The sequence below is a fragment of the Amblyomma maculatum genome, chromosome 11 (assembly GCF_055883805.1).
Source record: "Amblyomma maculatum isolate TAMU_Amacu chromosome 11, ASM5588380v1, whole genome shotgun sequence".
NCBI classification, from domain to species: Eukaryota; Metazoa; Arthropoda; class Arachnida; order Ixodida; family Ixodidae; genus Amblyomma; species Amblyomma maculatum.
Window position 1 is genome coordinate 80,199,420 of NC_139354.1, and position 16,771 is coordinate 80,216,190.

The 16,771-nt window shown below is 45.4% G+C and overlaps 1 long non-coding RNA gene across 1 annotated transcript; it reads left to right on the plus strand.

The window, feature by feature from the left end:
• The first annotated feature begins 1,502 nt into the window (after positions 1 to 1,502).
• Positions 1,503 to 16,226, plus strand: LOC146174245 (uncharacterized). The gene is made up of 2 exons (XR_014702247.1): positions 1,503 to 1,610; positions 16,149 to 16,226. It is a non-coding gene; the product is annotated as an uncharacterized LOC146174245 (long non-coding RNA).
• Positions 16,227 to 16,771: the final 545 nt, after the last annotated feature.

Genomic DNA, 16,771 nt, shown 5'->3' on the forward strand with positions numbered 1-16,771 from the left:
CGCTGCTCGGACCTGGCCATCCAGGCTCGTGCTACAGAGAGGCCCGAAGAGATCGCCGACAGGACGCAACTGGCGGTCATCTGGCGCGGCCAACAAGCGAACTGAACACTCACCTCTCAAAGCCGATGAAAATAAATGTTCCCCATCCATCCATGAAAGTACATTTGAAAGAAGTTTAAACTGGCGTCACCATAACTCAGTTGCAGGGGACGAGATGCAACCTGTGGATAGTGTACGACAGTACCCAGTGTGTGTCTGGTTGGTTTTTGTTTACTTCTGATTATGTAACTGCATTATAACAAAGTTGTTACCCATGGAATAACTAATAAATCCAGTATGGTTTCTTTAGAGTCAGAGGCTATTGGCTCCTTTAGTATTGATATCAAACACCTCAGTTGCCCGCTATGTATGCTGCTCCACAACTGTAGCGAAATATATTGTAGCCCTATGAGGGAACAAAAGAGCACCTGAACATCACCATTGGTTTTAATCTTTCTCTGGTCTCGGCCGTCGCTTCAGATGTGCCGAAGGTGAAGTTTAAACAAGTCTTTGAAGCACTGGTGAATGCAGCTACTATTTCATAAAAGAACTAACTCAAACTTGTCTTAAAATACGCTACCCGCTCTCAGTTTCACCTGCGAAGCTATTCTGCAACGAGGAGGCGTTTCTTATTTTAAGAATTCATGAATCTGTATTTTAAAAAAGGATAGCTGTGCTGGTTGGAGCAGTAAATCAGCTGAATGTTTAGACTTTTTTCTCTCCGTATGTATTTTAACGCTGAATATTTCAATTCTGAATCTATATTGTTTTAACATGCACGTAAGGGTATACAATGCAGCGTCCATATGCCACTGCATAACTCCGTTAAATTTAAATACCCGTATGGAACTCCCTTCGCCGCAGCTTGAATGGGAATTATACATTAAATTTATCGTCTAGAGAGAGGGTAGCATATTCCATTTTGTTTCAAATAAGCCCTGTTATGCTCCCTGCTGCAATGGAATGCGCAGAAGCTTGCTTTCACGGAGCTATAATGGCCGCCACTTCCTTCAATCTGCAGTGCTTCGCTCTACTGCTTGTATGTTTTCCACTAAACTAAATTATTAATAAAAGCTGCTAGATACCAGAAATCAGACCTTATTCCAAACTAGTTGTAACACAGAAATGAGAACGTTTATAACATAACACATTTTATATTTTCATCGTTATGAACAAAACTTAAAATGCAACCGACTGAACCACTTACACCAACGCCAGAACTAGAGCCCTTATCTTACACACGTTTCATTAAAATAAAGGATAAAGCTCTCCTTTTATTATTATTGACTCTTTAGTTTGCACTCCTTTCCATAAATGTGTAAGTAAGACAAATTATTGGAAGATGCCCTGCTGGTTAATTTACTAGGCCACGTTTACAAAAAAAAGAAAAATGATTTTTTGGTTTTCATTTTACTTGATTTTGAAATATTCAAGAACACGGAAGAGAATTTATATTTGAATGCAGAAAAATGTCCCTTTATTTTTTCAGGTCGCTAGGCCACAAGATGAAACGATATAAGGGCGTATTTCTGCTTTTCCTCGTGGCATGCAGACATGTCAATACCTCTGAGGTAGGCTTGTATTCGGTGTTATTTTCTTTTTCTATCCACACGATGAGATACGTTAAAGTACTGTGGATTGCAGTTTAAATCATTAGGGACAATTTCGTCTTTATTAACCTACTCTCCAGTATTATTGAAATATGAATTTTATTTTAAAGCTTCTCTATGGACTGCACCATATAATTTGGATTCAACCTATGTGAAAATTTGTGCAAAATAATCAATGGTATTCGCAATATTAAAACTAATACATATACCTTGAATATAGTACGATGTTTCTATAGTGCAAATTTAAACTCGGCATTTTTTTTAAAGCTTTGACGCTGACATTGTTCTCTCCGAACATGTCAATGCAGTATTTAAGAAATTAAGTACACATTTCGGTGCATTTACAGATAGACAAATGCATTGAGAGGAGAAATAAACGCCGGTATGAAAAAAATAAAGGCTTTCCGTTGCCTATCCTACACCGGGAAAAAGGATGAGGGGATTGAAGTGGAAAGACAAAAAAAAATACAAGGGTTTAATGCTGCTGAACCAAATATTGAGCGAAAGCATTAGCTGCGGGTGACCGAGCGTTCCTCTTCTTCCCTTTTTCTTCTTCCTCGGCCCACATACAAAGCGCCGCTTTAACCAAGCCTTATGAACTTGCCTTAGTGGCCTATAAGGGTAACGTGAATGCCAGGATCCTAGCGGGCTGATTCTCACATAACCGTCCCATATGAAACGAGAGACCCAAGTTGGCAGCTCCTGCCAGCCCACGTGGGCTGTGACGTCACAGCGTCACGTGGGTAAAACGTTGCTACCGCCACGCTAAGCTGAAGGCTCGAATCCTAGTATTGCTGTCGGAATAAATGGCCAAGGAGCCCATTCACAATTTCTCACTCAAGCTTGTGGATGTCAAGCAAAACAACAGTGTCTTGTAGGCTTTGAAGGTAGTCGACTGTTGCGACCACAGAACAACGACTTTATCCACCGTTAAATGCCTACTGTCACGGTCAGGGCTGCCAGCCATTCTAATCCGGAAAACATTTCATGCGAAACCAACATCTAGCCACAAACACAGCAGCAACGTTGCTTCTCAATGCGCTATGTTATGGTGAAGAATAAAGGAGCAGTCCAAGGAGCACCGCCGTGAGTAGGCGGTTGAAAAACTCCCCGTATGTTACACGTTGAAAGGGCGTGTTCAAGCGCGAAAGCCTGAAGCAACCATGCTGCATCAACCTTCGATATAAAGATTCCGTCGTTGTGGGCAGAACGGTCTCCTTCGTGCTACAGGTGATTTACATTTATACCGCTATGTCCAACAGCCTCTGAAAAATAATCTCGTAGCCTTTAGATATGGGGCCTTGGTAAAGCAGTGGATCTCAACTATTTGCTATGGGACCCGCGGCATAGTGCGGCTATGGCAAAAGGGTGTTGGTCTCAGCACTCCACACTGTGGAATTCCGCGCGAACTTTATGTAAAAAGTTTGTTCGCCTTCACTCTGGAGGAAAAGGCTCCTCGATGCTGTACAGCTAGGTGTGCATCCAGCTGAACATGTGGCCTCCGAAGCTACCAGGGCGTTCAAAATGGCCCGATGGGTTACGATATCGGTGGCGCCCTTGATGTCGGTGGCGCCGTAAAAAGAATACGACTGTTCTTCTCCAAACCTTTTGGTTCTGGACAGATGTTAAGCGGTAAACAAAATTGTCAATAGAGGAGCAGCCACGGTGAAACACGGAAAATATTATTTGAATAAACTTGTTATTGCTCCAGGTATCATTTCACGCGTTTTGATAAAATCATTTTCTTCACTTTGCCTACGCAGCTGCTTAGTGCCACTGAACGGTAAGGCGCAAATAATTCTCACTGTTTCAAAACTATGTCGATATGAACAAAAAATCCATGCCAATAATTTTAACGAAACTTTTTCCTGCTATGTTCATGACGAAGGGTTCCTCTAGAGATGTCATGTGTTGTTTTTACCCGACATCGCCGCCTTGGCATATGCAGTAATTGGCAGCAAGTAGCTCAATGTAGTTGGCGATCGAAGGACGGGGTCTGTGGGCCGCGGAAAGACGCGAGCTGTGGAATGCCTCTCTCCGCTCGCCGCCAGGAGGATCGTTTCGAATTTCTAGAAAACGAGTATGCGAGCCATGGTCTCACCCAACGAGTGACAGATCCAGTCTCCTTAAAAGCACCAGCTTTTTCGGGATAAAGAAAAAAAATTCTGAAAAAAAAACATCGGGCGCCACTGCACTGCAAACATACGGTTGAGTCTCCCGATAATGCAACATCAAAAATAAAACAGTATGACGGTCGCGGCACGCGGCACGACAAAACACACTGCGGCGCGAATAGCTCGAGCGATACGGCCAAGGTATTAACAACGCGTAGAAACACTGCTTTTCGCGTAGCAGCAACGCACGCAAATACGCCTAAGGCTAGGTGTCCGTCCCGTGTTCCGTGCACAACCCGCTGGCCCGTCACGTAAGCTGCCGCCACTGCTCCTCGCCGGGCTCCTGCCGGGGAAGAGCCTCGAACCTTGCTTCAGACTTCATCTACCTTCGTTTTCCGCGCCGATAACATGCCGCCCTCACGATTGGCAGCTGGCTCATGCATACCCGCGCTGCATATATATGCATATAAGCATATATCCAGTTATGGCCATTACTGACGGCACGAAATGAAACCAAAAACACGTAACGCAAGAAATTGGCTGCAGTATATCTGCGACTAATTGATATGATAATTGGTTCACAAGAAGGGAAAAGAGCAGTATCTGTCACACTTGTTTCTGTGGACACCTGAGCCGCGCCGTGAGGGAAGGGAGGAAGGTGGGAGTGAAAGTGGATAGAGCGAAAGAGGAGCCGTAGTGGAGGGCTACGGTGTAATTTTGACGACCTGAGGATCTTTAAATGAGCTAAAATCGCACCGCACACGGACGTTCTTCGTTTATCTCTGGTTAAACCTGCAGAATTGTGAAAGCAACATCAGCATAGCTACGCTTATGTTTTGTTATGGCTAGGCCAAATTGTTTCGTATGTTTGAAGCTTATGCTTTTATTGAAGAGGCTAGGCATGGTGATTATAGAATCGGTTTATTCATATTTCATTTTGGTTTACTTTACATCAAACCTCCATCCCTTGGAGTTCGAGCCCAGCTCTTTGCCAACTGCGCCACGTCCAGGATTGTGAAACACTTCATTATACAGCTTGTCTACAGTAAGAATGATAGCAGGATTCCGCTATTGACAAATATTTTACCTTTCCTTCCCTGTAAACGAATTATAGAACGGCGATGAATATTGATGCCTTCAGTGAAATACTAGTTGTGTTCGCCAAGGGGCGCGTGATGCACCGTCACAAGTCTTGACGTCACGAGGTTATTCAAGGATATGCGAAGCTGACCCCGCCGGGCATCCGATCCAGGTGTCCGTGCGGACTCTTTCCTTTGCCGCTTCCTCAAACGCCGCACCCCACAGCAAACAGACGCAGACCAAGATGTCTAGGAGGCGTTATGCAGCAGGTACCAGCGGTGTTTGAAATTGATTTACAGAATGTAAAAAACCCAATATCTCTCACATTTCTACACGGACACATGTACCATGCCATAAAGGAAGGCATAAAGGTGGGAGTGAAAGTAGAGAGGGAGATAGAGGTGTCGTAATGGAGGGTTACGATCCACCGCGCCTTCTGCCAAGCAACCACTTCGGGATCTGAGATTTAAACTTTGCGGCTCTCGTATGCCGTTCAGCACCCTCTTTACTTTTCTCCTCCATGGCTGACTGCTTAAAAGCTGCTGCGGGCCTCCAGCCATATATATGCACTACAAGCGACGCAAATGATGATGCGCAATCGCTACTGTGCATCAGAGAGGGAGAGAGGGAGATAGAGGGCGACTACCGGCGAGGCGATGGAGAGCGCCCGGCGGCGGCCCTGGTGCGCTAGCTGTGCGTCGCGTGACGTCACCCGCTCTTCGCGCATGCGCAGCTAGGCCTTTTCAGAGCTCCGCGAAACGGTTCAGCGACTAGCGTAGTCTTACTTTCGCAACAAAATTCAAGGTCACAGGAAAAAGACGATCAGCGAACAGTGCTATGTTTGGCTTATCTTTTCCTTTCCTTCGCAGTTTTTCTTCGCAGTCTTGTATGCACCAAAAATCCAAGGCTAATGCCTTCTGTTATACAACTCATTTTGGATCCAGCTGCTATCTAGAATAGTTGAAAGTGACTAATAAATAATAGTTAACCCTCTCACTAATGACTGGGATTCATAACTCTATAAAGCCAGGCAGCACAGATTACACTTTTAACGAAAGAATAATTTTTTGACCTTAAAAATTCTTTTATAAAAGCAGCAGGGCTTTCCTAAAGAGCATCTGGTATGTTTTTGTTTTACCGAAATGTAATTCGCAGCCATTGTCTGCTTAGAATAGTGCTTCATATTTACGTCCAAACTACCTTTCACCTATAGCTTACTTACGGAGCTGGGAAAAATACAGTTGGTTCAGAAGGGTCGGGAATTTTTACTGCATTAAATTTTATACGCCACTGCTATAAAATAAGGTATATGATGATATTTATACTCTCTTCAAGCACACTCATTTCGTTTTGATAATGTACATCACGCATGAAATATTTTTCTGATGACATGCTTAATAAAACACAAACAAGAAAAAACAATGTAAGTATAAATCACAATAGTACCAAATCACTCATGATATCAAGTATCACCTTTTCCTACTTGTAGAAACCTAGTTTACCTAGCTGTATGGGACACCTTGTGATGCTGTAGAAGAAATTAGTTACCAGTGAGTTCTTACGGTGGTTGTTGCGAATCTCACGTATATGTCTTATTTTCCTAACATGAGGTCAAGAAAACAACAAAGTAATATGTTACGCAGCCAATTTCAGTTTGTTTGGCGTGGCTGATTAACCCTATCAGAGACTGCTAATATGTTCGTTGTCGGCTTGGTGTACTTCTGATAATGGCTCAGGAGAAAGGTTTGAGATTTTTAACGCCTAGAACTTGTCGCATGCTAGTTGTGCCGAGAGCGATGAGATCGGATATGAGTTACCATTAATGATGGTAGAAACTTTGCTGAAGAAGCTCCACTTTGAAAGCCACGCTTTCAAATCTGGCTGAGTATGCGTTAAAGAACCTAGCACGCAGTTGATGTTCTGGTGTAGCAATCACACGTAACAGGGTATTTTTTTTTTTCTTTCTGAAACAGTAGGAAGTAAAGGTAAAGCAAAGAAAATGCTAATTAGGAAAGTTGAACTACCCTAGACCGAGCCGAAATGCAAAGTATGATTACCAGAATGCACTAGCTGAAACGCACGTGTTGTAATCAGATTCACCACAAAAGCTATTAAGTCGAGGTTAGACTATTCGCTGGAGCGGTAATAAAAATGAACTGCAGCAGCAACACCGGCAACGGAATTACTAAGAGCGAGTTGGCGGGCTAGTTGGTTTTGCATAATTAAGGAACAGCGCATAGGACGGGACACGGAGACACAACAAAGCACAAACAAAAGGCGCTGACTATCAGAGTTGCTAGTCAGCGCCTTGTGTTTATGCTTTCTTGTGTCTCCGTGTCCCGTCCTATCCGCTGCTCCTTAATTAACGGAATTACGCTCCAGACGCTGAATTCTAAGCTCGTCCTGAGAGGCGCTTGAGGATATTTTGTTCATAATTCACACAACCCCGGAGGAAATTGTTATTATTGCTACTCCGCCGTCTGCCGAATAACAGTGAGCTACGCGGAAAATGAATCTTCGGTTTCAAAAGTGCACACTACTAGTTGCTACGTGCTAGAACGCAAGGAAACATGAGCTTAGCAGTGCGTGCTGAGTCATCAATATTTTGTAAACGACGGCGTAAAGATTGGTACGAAAAGAGGCAAATAGGTCAAGATAATACCATTCTGTGGTGACGCAGGTCAGAAGTCGCGGTAACAGGGAACCGTTTTTTTATTACTCTGGTCATAATCTGGCCATCTATGGACCCCGGCCCTCAGTCACCAGCGGCTGCGGAACACCTGACCACGGAGGCGGTCAGACCTGCGACGCAGCAGGGGGTGCTAAGAATTCCTGGCTTCGCTGGACAGGCCGCCATTGGAAACTGACCCTGGCAACGTTTAACGTTAGAGCCCTAATTAGTGAAGCTAGTTTAGCAGCGCTGTTAGAGGGACTAGAGGGTATGAAATGGGATGTCATAGGGCTGAGTGAGGTTAGGAGGCCGAATGAGGCATATACTGTACTGAAGGATGGGCATGTACTGTGTTATCGAGGCTTACCAGAGACGCAACAACTAGGAGTAGGTTTTCTTATCAATACGAATGTAGCGGGTAATATAGATGAATGCTATAGTATTAATGAGAGGGGGGCAGTTATCGTAATTAGGCCTAATAAGTTGTATAAACTGAAGGTCATACAGACCTACGCACCTGCATGCAGTTATGATTACCAGGCAGTTGAAAGCCTCTACGAAGGTGTAAAATCGGCAATGCAAGAAATAAAGACGCAATATACTGTACTAATGGGCGACTTCCATGCCAAGGTGGGAAAAAGCAGGCAGGACACCAGGCAGTATGTGACTATGGCATTGGTTCTAGGAATAGCAGGGGGAGTCACTAGTTGAGCTTGCAGAGCGCAATAACTTAAGAATCATGAATACCTTCTTCAGCAAACGGAAGAACCGGAAATGGACATGGAAAAGTCCTGGAAAAAAAAATGAAATTGACTTCATAATGTGTTCAACCCCCGCCATTATACAAGATGTAGAGGTAATCGGGTGTCACGAAATCTGCGCCCATTTTCATCAAGCCGGTACGGCGCGAGGCCCGCACGGCGTCGCGTGGAAGGCATGGAGAGAAAAGCCCGCTTCCCGCGCGGGAGAGCGCGTAGCTTTGTACGCGTTGCCGTCACCCTCTTTCCCATTGCCCGGGGAGGACGGTGGTTCATCGGACTGGAATCAGCCAGAAATTTCCAGCATGTTCTATGGGACCTGGCCAATGGCGACGCGCGGCTCGACGGGAGGAAGAGAGAGCGCTATAACCAGCGAAGCTAAGTGTGTGGGCGCGCTAGCTTTGACGCGTGCTAACAAACAGACGCGGCGCGCCCTATTTAAAGAGACCGCGCCGTTTGATGAGTCAGTCAGCCAGTCAGTCAGTTCGTCAGTGTTTTGCGACGTGTTCGCCTGTGCTTCGGCTGGACTCCCGGGGATCACCCGCTGCTGGCAAGCCCACGGACTTTCAAGGAAGCGGCGCTCGTCTCGTATGGCGGCCACATCGTGACCCTTGAGGCGTCGGACTGTAACAGTGCCCGGTGAACAATTTGGTGTTTGTTTATGTAACTCTCTCGTGTTTGATCTGTTGTAAAGCCTGTGTTATTGAATCATTCTGTAGTTGCATGCTTAGCGTTTGTATTCTGTGAACCTCTCGTCTGTTGTTTTTCAAGTGATCTTGTGTATTCATTTGTATCGACTCTTGCTCTACATAAATTGTGTTTTGTTTGTTACTTCTGACTCCGATCCTTTCTCTGGTTTGAACCGGCGACCGCTGGGCACCAAGCGACCACCCCCTTCTGTCACTACAAGGTAGTTGAATTCCGGCTGAGTTTGCCACGCAGGTCGAGGGCATCTCCTTTGCGACCGGAACAGCTACCCCCCCTCACTCTAAGGGTGTCTGGGAGTGTGCGCACCGTTAAGGGCGCATCGTTAATAATAATCCCCCCCCCCCCTAATTATTAACGGGTGACAATTATTCTGGCGTCCGCGACAGGACGTTTGGTGCACTCAAGCTCAGAGGACGGAGAACGAGTTGGAAGAGTTTACGAAGAGGTCGTAAACAGTGTAGCAGCAGAGCGATAGCGATCGGTACCGCGCTGAAGCGGTTGTGTAAGGTCCATTGACAGTGCTATGTATTAGCATTAAGCAGTTCAGATTGGAGATCAATCTCAATGAGATTATTGCGTTGGGCCTAGAGAAAGGTCTAAAAGGAGCTGAACTGCGGGAATGGGTGGACCGAAAAGAGAGGTTCGAGAGAAGGCTGAAAAAGAAAGAGAGAGGCAAAGGGAAGAACGCGAGAGGGAATGGCTCAGGAAGCGAGCAGAGGCAAAGAGACTAGAAGAAGAAAGAGAAAAAGAATGGCTCAGGAAGAGAGCCGAAAGAGAAAAAGAATGGCTGAGGAAGCAGGCAGAAAAAGAAAAGGAATTCTTAAAAGAGAGAGATATTCTTCTAAAGAAGCTGGCTGAGGTTCGCAGTTTGAAGGGTATTACCGAGTCACCGGAGGTTACCTTTCTTTATATTAGGAAATACAGTGAAACAACCGATTCTTTGACAGCCACCGGTACTGTAGAAACTGGCTCCAGCAGCCAGAATGAGGTTGTGGATCAGCGTGTTCCTGCAACAGAAACTTCAGATGACCTAACTGGAGTTCAGAATTCTCAGAAAAATGAGATTGTGCCCTCCGAGACGACAGGTTGCAGAGAAGCTGCAACGGCAGATGTCGAGTCAGAATGCTCATTCATGTACTCTACGCCTGAAGATGAAGAAGGGCAGGATTGTAGCTCCTTATTAAATGACACCATGGCTGAGTACATGAGTGACCGGGAGGAGGAGCTTTCAAATAGCAGTGAGCACGAAAGCTTGGATGAAGGCGACAGTGCAGATCCTAACCTTGAGGATTCAGAAATGGAAGAAAGCGAAGACTGCACTGCGATGAAAGAATTCAAAGAACATTTTGAGGAACAAGAAGTAAAAAAATGTGAAGAGAAAGAACTCCCAGTTGAAAATGAGTCCTGCTTTGAGAAAGTACGACTGAAGGTCGTAAAGAAAAGAAAGAAAATTAAAAGGATTAATGGAGAACTAAGTTCACAAAAAGACGTTCCTTTCAGACAACCATGTTCTGATTATGCGGGTAAAACTGGATCAAACGTTCCTCGGCCAAAGGTGCGAATAAAAGCGGAAACAAAAAGAACCGAATCCAAGCCTGCCAAGTCAGACAAAGTCGACAGGGAAATGTCCTATAGAAAAGGAAGGAAGAAGCGGCCGAACGCCTGGACGTGCAAGCGCATGCGGAGCCGCCCAGACCGAGAAAGGATGAGACGGCCTGCTCGAAGCGCTGCTAGGCAAAGTAGCGTTAGATCTTGCCTAACTTCCGATCGGGAAGCAGAACTCAGGAGTAGAGACCGGAGCGAGAACAACTCGCAGTGGAAAAGGCTCTATAGTAAACGGAAAAAGAGCCGAACTCGCGAGAGGAAGAAACGACAGCGTCTAGTAAAAAGGAGAATTCGCTTACCTGAAAGTTGGAGAGGAACTGATACGTTCCAAGAAGGTGCATCCCGAGTGTGGAAATATAGGCGAAAGCATGCCTTGGGTTTGTGCGCTTGCATTTGAATAGCTGTGCGTTTCTGTGTTGTTGATTCCTATGTATATCCGAGAACAGTGTGTATCTATGTTTGTGAATTTCATGGCATTGATGTGTAAATTTTGTAATGGGGTTATTACAGTTGTGAAATTTGTGCAATGTGTGTGATATGGTCATTTGCCCCATATATTTCTGAGCGCATGCATGTGCGCGCGATGTTCGTGGTTGTTGTGAATATTGTGGGACAATATTCTTTAAGGGAGGGGCAGTGTCACGAAATCGGCGAACATTTTCATCAAGCCGGTACGGCGCGAGGCCCGCACGGCGTCGCGTGGAAGGCATGGAGAGAAAAGCCCCCTTCCCCGCGCGGGAGAGCGCGTAGCTTTGTACGCGTTGCCGTCACCCTCTTTCCCACTGCCCGGGGAGGACGGTGGTTCATCGGACTGGAATCAGCCAGAAATTTCCAGCATGTTCTATGGGACCTGGCCAATGGCGACGCGCGGCTCGACGGGAGGAAGAGAGAGCGCTATAACCAGCGAAGCTAAGTGTGTGTGCGCGCTAGCTTTGACGCGTGCTAACAAACAGACGCGGCGCGCCCTATTTAAAGAGACCGCGCCGTTTGATGAGTCAGTCAGCCAGTCAGTCAGTTCGTCACTGTTTTGCGACGTGTTCGCCTGTGCTTCGGCTGGACTCCCGGGGATCACCCGCTGCTGGCAAGCCCACGGACTTTCAAGGGAGCGGCGCTCGTCTCGTATGGCGGCAACGTCGTGACTCTTGAGGCGTCGGACTGCAACAGTGCCCGGTGAACAATTTGGTGTTTGTTTATGTAACTCTCTCGTGTTTGATCTGTTGTAAAGCCTGTGTTATTCAATCATTCTGTAGTTGCATGCTTAGCGTTTGTATTCTGTGAACCTCTCGTCTGTTGTTTTTCAAGTGATCTTGTGTATTCATTTGCATCGACTCTTGCTCTACATAAATTGTGTTTTGTTTGTTTCTTCTGACTCCGATCCTTTCTCTGGTTTCAACCGGCGACCGCTGGGCACCAAACGACCACCCCCTTCTGTCACTACAAGGTAGTTGAATTCCGGCTGAGTTTGCCATGCAGGTCGAGGGCATGTCCTTTGCGACCGGAACAGCTACCCCCACTCACTCTAAGGGTGTCTGGGAGTGTGCGCACCGTTAAGGGCGCATCGTTAATAATAATCCCCCCCCCTAATTATTAACGGGTGACATCGGGAAAGCTCGATGCAGTGACCGAGGTCCCGTATTAGCCTAAATCTGAAGAAGGAACGCAACAAATTAGTAAGAAAGAAACTCATCAACGAATTAGCGGTTAGGGGGAGGGCAGAAGAGTTCAGGATCTCGCTACAGAATAGATATTCAGCTCTAAACGAGGATGGCGACATTACCCTAGAAGCAATGAACAATATTTTCAGAGATATCATTACTGAATGTGCGGTAAAATTAGGCGATAGGATAGCTAGAGATGATACCGGTAAGCTGTCTAAGGAGACGAAAGATTTGATTAAGAAACGCCAGAGTATGAAAGTTTCCAATGCAACAGACAGGATCGAATTGGCCGAGATAGCAAAGCTAATCAATAAGCGCCAGGTGGCCGATATAAGGAAGTATAACATGCAGAAAATTGAGCATGCTGTAAAGAACGGGGGAAGCCTTAAAGCGGTAAAGAAGAAATTGGCCATAGGCAAAAACCAGATGTATGCAATAAGGGACAAGGAGGGCAACGTCATCACGAGTATCGACAAGATAGTCAAAGAAGCCGAGGAGTTCTATGCAGATCTCTACAGTAGCCAAAGTAGTCAGGACCGTAAAGGGATTGGCGGTCGGGAAAAACAGTCGGACGTTCCACCAGTTACGAAGGACGAGGTTAAGAAAGCATTAAAAACAATGAAAAGGGGGAAATCAGCTGGAGAGGATCAGATAAATACAGATTTGCTGAAGGACGGGGGGGATATCGTGCTAGAAAAACTGGCCACCCTGGATACGCAGTGCCTGGTGTCATCGACGGTACCGGAACCATGGAAGAATGCAAACATTATCCTCATTCATAAGAAAGGGGACTCTAAGAACCTTAAAAATTACAGACCAATCAGCTTACTGTCTGTTACGTATAAGGTATTTACTAAGGTTCTCGCTAATAGAATCAGGACAAGCTTAGACTGAAATCAAGCAAATGATCAAGCAGGTTTTCGGAAACGGTATTCTACTATCGATCATATCCATACCATCAATCAGGTGAATAAAAAATGCTCGGAATATAATCAGCCTTTATACATAGCATTCATTGATTACGAAAAAGCATTTGACTCAGTTGAAACATCGGCGGTGATGCAGGCATTGCAAAATCGGGGGGTTGACGAGCCGTACGTGAAAGTGCTGGAAGATATATATAGTGGCTGCACAGCAACCATAGTTCTGCATAAAGAAAGTAACAGAATTCCCATGAAGAAAGGTGTTAGGCAAGGAGACACGATCTCGCCAGTACTAATCACAGCTTGCTTAGAGGAAGTATTCAGAGACTTGGAATGGGAGCAGTTAGGGATAAGGGTAGATGGAGAATACCAGTAGTCTGCGATTTGCTAATGACATTGCCTTGCTAACCAACATTGCGGATGAACTGTAAATAATGATTGATGACCAAGACAGGAAAAGTAGAAAGGTAGGCTTGAAAATCAAAGATCAATATGCAGAAGACTAAGGTAATGCTCAACAGGCTCGGGAAGGAACAGCAGTTTACATTAGGTAGCGAAGTACTGGAAGTAGTAGGCGAATATGTCTACTTAGGACAGGTGGTAACAGCAGATCCGGACCATGAAAAGGAAATAACAAGGAGAATAAGATTGGGATGTAGTGCATTTGGCAAGCACTCGCAGATTTTGACTAGCAGCTTACCGGTATCGCTCAAGAGGAAAGTATACAGTTCCATCTTACCTGTACTCACCTATGGGGCTGAAACGTGGAATCTAACCAAGAGAGTTCTACTTGAGTTGAGGACAACCCAGAGAGCTATGGAACGAAAAATGGTAGGGGTAATAGTAAGAGATAGGAAGCGTACAGAGTGGGTCAGAGAAATAACTCAAGTTACCGTCATTCTAGTGGAAATTAAGAAGAAATGGGCATGGGTAGGACTTGTATAGCGAAGCTCTAGAGGATAACCGATGGTCGCTGAGGGTAACAATCTGGATTGCAATGGAAGGAAAGCGTAGCAGGTTCGGCAGAAAGTTAGGTTGGTGGATGAGGTTAAGAAGTTCGCAGGAGTCAAGTGGATGCAGCTAGCACAGAATCGTATTAGGTGGGGACATACGGGAGAGGCCTTCGGCCTGCAGTGGGTACAGTCAGGCTGATGATGATGATGATTATCTGACATAAGCTTTTCCATACAGCTACATCATTTTGCGAAAGATCACCAGAGATACATATAAAACGTCTCTCAACCAAGGAGCTCGGACCTAAAGTGTCCTGTTTGCCTCCAGATAAAAAAAAGGTCTTAGATGACCTCATTCCTCTGATGTCAACTAAAAGACGTACTCGGAGCTTGCCGCTACCAACAACACGTCCATATGACGTGGGCTCGTTACGACACAAGCAATGCACAACCTGTTCCCGGCTAAGCCGCCTGCAAGCAGCTACCTGATAGAAGCATGCGCATTATTTTAAGCTCGCAAAATCTAAGCCACTTTTCCTACAGAACAGATTTTCAAATCTGTTGTAAAATATATCGGTTACACTGAAACACATGCCTATAATAAAAAACACCTGTTCTTGATTAGTACTTAGGATTGGGTTTAGCGGTTTAAAGTCCAAAAGAGACTCAGGCTATTAGAGTCACCGTAGGGAAGGGCTCCATAATTTTTTACCACTTGGAGATTTTTAAAGTGCACTGACATGGCACAACACACAGGCGCCTAGCTTATTGCCTCGATCGAAAAGCACCCGCCGCGGCCTGCAGTCGATCCCCCTCTCTTTAGGAACATTAGTGGAGTGCCCTAACCACTGCACCACCATGGCAGGGCTCATAATTCGTAGTTTATACTGTGGAGCATTCCGCATTGTAAAGCTTCGGTATTACGTCAATAATAGGCAAGTCTCTTAAGATGGATGTTTCATGTGTGAATGCTGAGGTGGCAAATCATGGGACTGGAGTAGCGCTTAAAGTACCTTTTTATGGCTGGCTTGCGTCCGCTAACAACCTAGCGAATGGGTGGCGGCAAGAACAGAAAGAGTGCTCGGCGTCCCTCGAACTATGAACGTCCGGTGCTTTTGAGAGCTGTAAATTTAAAATCTGCGGAAAACATCTAGTTAATCTGGCTAAAGTTGACGAGTTCAATCTGCAGCAACGCAGCAAGAGACGCAATCACTCCAGGCACATCTCGGCGTATGTTGCACTTCAAGGAGAGTGATGAAGCCATCTCTCTGCTACACTGAGCGTGAAAAAACCAATATCCTAATATTATTCTGCGCGGTGCAAGCAAAATGTTCAAATTAATAACTCCCCGTTCGGCCGAGTGTTGTTGAAAGCAGCAAAAATAAAATGGATCTTGGCAAATACAAAAAAGGTGGATGATGATGATGACAACATTCATTCACATTGGCTTACATTAAGGGAAGGTTGGTCGGGTCCCTAGTGCAGGACACCGTTGGTAAAAGTTGCTGCCCGTGCTATTTCGACGAGGGTTCGTTGTTCCTCGGGGTCCGAGCTGGACAGGGCCGTCTCCCAGTCTTCCCACGTTGGCTGATTTGTTATAGAAATACTTGTATTTTGTTGACAAGCCCATACCATATGGTATGAGTTTGCCTTCAGGCCACAAAATCTGCACTGCGCCGAAAAGGATTCGGGCTCAATGACGTGAAGTGTTGCTGGAATGACATAGTTTGTAAACTTCGAAGGTGACCCTCTTCTGATTTAATAAGACCCTTAGCGGGCTTAGGGAATGTCTTCCTTTCAAGGGGCAAATGCTGTAATACCTCTGAATATCTCTGAGTAAACCACTCCAGAAAACAATTTATATTCAGGGATTTTGCTCTAGGAAAGAGCCGTAAAGCGTTTATTTGTTTAAAACGTCAAACGAAGGAATTTACTGCCGCAGAAATGTTCTTTCGGAATGGGGTACGCTTAACCATTAGCGGCTGACTGCTTTTGAAATTGAGTGATGTTTTTATTTTGTGTTCTGCAGGCGTCCGCTTGCTCAAGCGACGAGGTCAAGGCCAAATGCACTGGAAATGAATATCCGGAAAACATATGTCCAGATATTCGAAGAAAAAGGCCTTGTTCGCCGGGTGAAGAAGTGTGCGTGTGTCCAAGTGACAAGTGGAGGCAACTAGGGACTTATAACTGCGTGTATTTCAATCGCTGCTGTGGAGGTAGAATGTGCGGTGGCGGACATTGTCCGCTGGCATGCGGCTACCGCGGTTAGTTATTGCGTACTCTTTTTATAATAAAGCTTATTATTTCTAGTGAGCAATTTTTTGTTAGCATCGCGAAGTCTAATTTAAGCCAGTGAATGGGAGTGGTAACACGGATGTATACATACCAAGACGAGAATGCATCATGTGTTAGCTTGAAAACGAAATGTGGGTAATTTTAGAAAACAGGTGGTGGTGCCACCTTTCATCCATCAAGAACCCCCAAAGCGAATGGCTTTGGTACCAGCTTCTTGCTTGTTGCTGTTCAAAACCCACGTAACATGAATAAATGCTTAGTTGGCTTTTGAAAAACCGCATTCAGTCCGTAGGTTCCAAACCGCTAATAATTTCGCTCTGTGCTCTTTTCTTGGATTAGCATATGCGCATTTACATT